At 36.0% G+C, this 6,000-nt stretch overlaps 1 protein-coding gene across 2 annotated transcripts in view; it reads right to left on the reverse strand.

Annotated features, from left to right (window-relative positions):
• LOC135220588 (glucose-6-phosphatase 2-like) overlaps nucleotides 1–6,000 on the reverse strand; it is a 275,548-nt gene that overhangs the window by 230,769 nt on the left and 38,779 nt on the right. The window contains exon 1 of one of the 2 annotated variants that reach the window (XM_064257845.1): nucleotides 5,103–5,216. The exons of the other annotated variant lie outside the window; for it this stretch is intronic. The gene's annotated coding sequence lies outside the window, so the exon portion shown is untranslated. Of the gene's footprint in view, nucleotides 1–5,102; nucleotides 5,217–6,000 lie in introns of those variants that run through there. 2 annotated transcript variants of the gene reach the window in all.

Raw genomic sequence — 6,000 nt, forward strand, 5'->3', positions numbered from 1 at the left:
TTACTTTACTGGGCTAAAACGGGTTTTGGGGTCTTACTTTACTGGGCTAAAACGGATTATTGGTGTCTTACTTTTAATTGGGCCTTTAAACGGTTTCTGGGGTCTTACTTTAAACTGGGCTTTAAAATTGGATATTGGAGGTCTTACTTACTGGGCTAAAAGGATTTATTGGGGTCTGGAACTTTAAAACTGGGCTTTTAAAACGGAGTATTGGTGTCGTTACTTTACCGGGCTAAACGGATTATTGGTGTCTTACTTACTGGCTAAACTGATTTTGGTGTCTTACTTTACTGCTAAACGGATTATTGTGTCTTTACGTCTGGGCTAAAACAGATTTATTGGGTGTCTTACTTTACTGGGGCTAAAACGGGTTTTTGGGTCTTACTTTACTGGGGCTTAAAAAACGGATTATTGGGTGTCTTACTTACGCTGGTCTAAACGGGTTTTGGGGTCTTACTTTACTGGGCTAAAATGGATTATTGGGGTCTTACTTTACTGGGCTAAAATGGATTATTGGGGTCTTACTTTACTGGGCTACATATATGCTACTAATGCTAAAAGATTATTTTTTGGTGTTTCATTACTTTACTGGGCTAAAACGGATTTTTGGTGGTCTTACTTTTACTTAGGGGTGGGCTTAAAAGGATTATGGTGTCCTTACTTTACTACCTTAAAACACTTTACTTAATTGTTGGTTCTTACTTTACTGGGCTACAAATGGATTATTGGTGTCCTTACTTTACTGGGCTTACAATGGATTATTGGTGTCTTAACTACTGGATTAAAAATTGGTTAATTGTGCTTACTTACTGGGCTGAAAGGAAAGCTTACGTTTAAACTGGGGCTAAAACGGATTATTGGTGTCTTACTTTACTGGGCTAAATGGATTATTGGTGTCTTACTTTACTGGGCTAAAATGGATTATTGGTGTCTTACTTTACTGGGCTAAAATGGATTATTGGTGTCTTACTTTACTGGGCTAAAACGGGGTTTTGGTGTCTTACTTTACTGGGTTAAAACGGAGTTTTGGTGTCTTACTTTACTGGGTTAAACGGTTTCTGGTGTCTTACTTTACTGGGCTTAATAAAGTCTTTCTCTGTATTATTTAGCATGGAGCCAAAATGCAGAGCAGGCATTCGTAGAATGGAGTAACGTCGAAGAACGAGGTAGCCATAAGTCCTAATACATTAAATGACACTAAACTGTTTTGAACGTGATCCATTTCCCGTGGCGGGCATTTAAGAGACCGACAAATCTTAATGGAGTTGTATCAACATATAATAAGCAACACCCTAGAAGAATATAACTACCATGGAAGTACGAAAATGGCAAGCGTTAAACCCTTAAAAACTTTCCCCTAAAAATGATTGAAAGTATGGTACACAGGAAGTCTTCGTACATATTGAAAAAGGCAACATTTGATCATTAAATTAGGCAGCTTTATTATATAAGAAATCATTCCACTGAAACAGGAGACCTGACTTGAGATATGTAGATAATAATAAATGTGCAACACTAACGTTACTATGTCGAAGTACAGCGTGATGCTACTTGATAATGAAAGACTTAACATATATGTGTTGAAGACGAAGCAGTGATCGATTTGATTATAAATATTGCACATTTTAGTAAAATACTGTGAAATGATTCTCAGCCACAGTTCTATTGCAACCCTTCCCCATCCATCTTGTCTTCAACCGTCTCATCAAAACTAAAACTTACCAAGAAATAATACCGCACTCAGTCCATTATTTTGTTCCAAAATAGTTTTTACTTAAAATATACTCTTTCAATGAGAGCTATAAAAATGGGGTGAACCAAAAGTAAGTGGATAGTAGGTGGAATAGCGTTTCTGTGAGGGTTTTTGTTATAACGAGCGCGTTTATTACACACACACATACATATGTATATATATATATATATATATTATATATATAATATATATATACATATGTATGTGTGTGTGTGTAATAAACGCGCTCGTTATAAAATAATATATATATATATATATACATATATATATATATATATATATATATATATATATATATATATATATATATGTGTGTGTGTGTGTGTGTGTGTGTACACGCATCGTGTATTATACAATATACGTTTAATATATATATATAGTATATATATATATTATATATATATATATATATATACATATATACGATATATATGGTATATATATATAGATATATATAGATAATATATTATATTATATACATCTATATTCTATATATATGTATATATAATATATATATATATATATATATATATATTATATATATAATAAATTTTTTGAGTGCCTTTTGTTTTACACAATAAAATTTAATTCTAAATTTAATAACTGATTACAAAAAAATAATTGTATTAGTTACTATAAAAGTATATGCAATCTCAAAATAAGTGTTATCATTTACTGCCACCTACGTTTGGTTCACCCTACACACACACACCCATATATATATATATATATATATATATATATATATATATATATATAATATATATATATGTATATATAATAAAGTAACTGAAAGATAATTTTTCACATAGAGAACAGGGTTATGGCTTATAAAACATGAAGTATAACCTAATGGGCGAAATGCATCCTAATAACAAAAGATACTGCTCGACTGAGCACTAATCATTTGCTGGTGAAAACCTTCCCATGAGGAATAGTGAATGATTTATTAGACCGAAATTACTGCCCATTCATCTGGGCGCCTGACATTTAGGTAACCCAATGAAAATGAGATCGGATTTTATCACTAATACCCCGTACTTAATGAAGCAGCGAGGCAGCGGAATGACTTGGAATTCCGTTCAAATAATGACTGACCGGTTTCTTTCGAAATCACATTCGACTCCGCGGGAATTTCCCTCGCTTTTCTGTCATAGTTCTTAGTTGGACGAGTGGATTTCGCGCTCGGCCACCAATCCGGTGGTCCGAAATTCGAATCTCGGCTCGGCCACCGCGGAACCAGAGGAATTTATTTCTGGTGATAGAAATTCATTTCTCGATATAATGTGGTTCGGATTCCACAATAAGCTGTTGGTCCCGTTACTAGATAGCCAATAGGTTCCTAGCCACGTAAAAATATCTAATCCTTCGGGCCAGCACTAGGAGAGCTGTTCATCAGCTCAGTGGTCTGGTAAAACTAAGACATACTTAAATTTTCTGTCCTCCATCTGGCGCTCTACGCCCATCAACCATGGCCACGTGATCACACTCCTTCCTTAACAGACGCAAATTAAGACTGAAAACAGTATGCACGCAAATACTTTAAGAATATACACCTGTGTTATAGAAATTGTTTCGCAAGTGCCCGTACCATAGGAACATTGTTTTTAATCAATAAGGTCTCAGGATTCTCTTGCCTTCTTGTCTAAATCTTATCAATGTTGGTCCGCTGGTATAGTAGTTAGTGAGTGTCGTGGCATGCCACTCAGACGTCGCGGGTTTCGCGTTGTTCCCCCCCCCCCCCCCCCCCCCCCCCCCCCCCCCCCCCCCCCATTTCCCCCCCCCCCCCCCCCCCCGGGGCGAAGAACAATCACTGGCTCTGTGTCATGGTTAGTTTCTGGTCTAGTGTGGGGTCTGGTGGGAGGTTGAAACAAATATTCTTTGGAAGCTTGAATTTCAAGTCAATGACCCCTGTGTACTTGTTCTATGTGAACAGGTTTCATCTAATGAAATAAAATACTAAATAATAATAATAATAATAATAATAATAATAATAATAATAATAATAATAATAATAATAATAAGAGTTCTGAAGGTCTTGTTCCCTAATCTGTCTGTTGTCAATATAAGCTCTGGAGGTTTGTTGTCTTGTCTGTCGGTGATGAATATTGACTCTTGTTTTCTTGTGTGTCTGTTATCAATATTGGCTCAGAAGGTCTACTTACTGCCTGTTTGTGACAAATATTTATTCAAGAGGTAATCGTTACCTGATCGTTTGTTATCAATACTACTTCGGCAAGTCTGGATTTTTATTGTGTTATCAATATTGTGTCAGGGAATTTTTATTTCTTGTGTTCCTTTTAATAATCCTGTGTCAAAAGCTTCTGCTTTCCAGTCTACCTGGCTTATGTAATGGCTAAGGGCCAGGTTTTACTGTCTCGTGTTTTCTAGTCTGTCGTTTCTTTAATGCATTTTACGAATACTGACTCTGAAAGTAATTTATTTTCTTTCATGAAGCTCTTATCAATACATAAGTTGCTCTCCTAACACATATTTCCTCAAAACATTCCAGTAGAATTTGTCAGCAAAATTTTTGTTAATTGGGAAAAAAATTATATCGAAGGACTTAGAAAAATTTGACTGAAAGCTGCTAATCATTATGGTAAGGATATGACACTCAGTCCCTAAAAATAAAACAAAAGATACTAACAGATGGGATACCATAAATAGGAAAAAAAATTGTTCAGAGCTTCTTCTTATATTCACTCAATTTCTAAATCATGACACTCCTGCCTCATATATAAGAGTATAGTAACTAAGTATATTAATAAGTATATCAACAGAGCTTAAAAATAAAAGTAACACTGACCGATCCAAACGTAGCCTGCATTTCAGCTTTTTAATGAATAAACAAAACAATGTGCGTGGCAACATCCGCCACGTCACCGCAAAAGACGTTTATTCTAGAGACCACCGTCCTCCTGTTGCTGCGTTTGGCAGCTGTTTCCTTTCACCTACCAAAGGGATTCCTTACCCGTTTCCATTTTCTATAATGCCCAACTTTTCTGTTTTTTTTGTGAGGCTTAATTCATATCTGTCGAGATGGATCCCATTGCTTTTTCCTTCATTTCTTTTGTGTCTTTCTACAAGCCCAGACTAGTGAATTGTTCTTTACATCAACAAAACAAACAAAACAGCCAGCTTGGATTATTCATAAATTAAGGTATTCTCTTTAAGACACCTTTGTAGCGTCTACCTGTAGAATCTATATGGTCGGCTACGTTTCACACAAGCTGTGAATTACTCGCTGAACCAAACAAACAAACAAACAAGCATTGACTTGTGGATAAAACCATAATCTGCACCATTCAAAATAACAGATTCGTTTTCTCTCAGCGACAGAACTTACCTTCTGGAGCGAGCGAGGTTTCGGGAATTCTTTTGACGAATAAACGAAACAGATAAGGCGTTGGCGACGTAACCCCGGCATTGTTCGAAGGACGACTGCAACAGCTGCCTCGACAGTCGAAGAAACAAAACCCGCGGCGAAGCTAATTGATCCAAGTCGCAAGCAGACCAATGGCTTCTCGAAAGCAATGAAGCAAAACAAGGCCACGTTTGAACGACGTCACACTAAGAAATCCACCGAGACGCCATTCATTGAACAACAATGCCCGAGCACAAGTCTCTCTCTCTCTCCGCACCAAGAGTCCATTGGCTCACAACAACAGAGCTCTTATTTCATCAAGAAACATTTCCTCGCTCGCTTGGGCCGAGGATGGCCCTGGTTAGTTGCCCACTAAGCCTGCTCACACCAAGCAGGCATAGAAAACAACACGCGCTATGTATTTGATTCCTTTCACAAAATGACTCATTTCATTTGTTCTCGTTAGTTCATTGACAAAGCATTTTTTAAATTTCCAGTTAAATTCATTATTTTTGTGAAATTATGGATATGGATATTTCAGCTAGGCCCCCCCCCCCAAAAAAAAAAAAAAAAAAAAAAAAAAAAATTACGCGCAATTGTGTAAAGTAACTTATACAGTCCATATTACAAAATAATGAAAACACATAATATACAGGAAAACCACACAAATTCACAAATATAATATAATACACACACGCATATATATATATATATATATATATATATATATATATATATTATATATATATATAAGCATTAAGTTACAAATGTCCTTCAATATCCAATCCGCTCTACCTCGGAAATAATATATTTTCATCTATGTTAACCGAAGGGTCAGGACTGCAGAGACGCGCCTTAAACTACACGGCCTTTAAAGGAG

This window comes from Macrobrachium nipponense, chromosome 2 (assembly GCF_015104395.2).
Source record: "Macrobrachium nipponense isolate FS-2020 chromosome 2, ASM1510439v2, whole genome shotgun sequence".
In the NCBI taxonomy this organism is placed as follows: Eukaryota; Metazoa; Arthropoda; class Malacostraca; order Decapoda; family Palaemonidae; genus Macrobrachium; species Macrobrachium nipponense.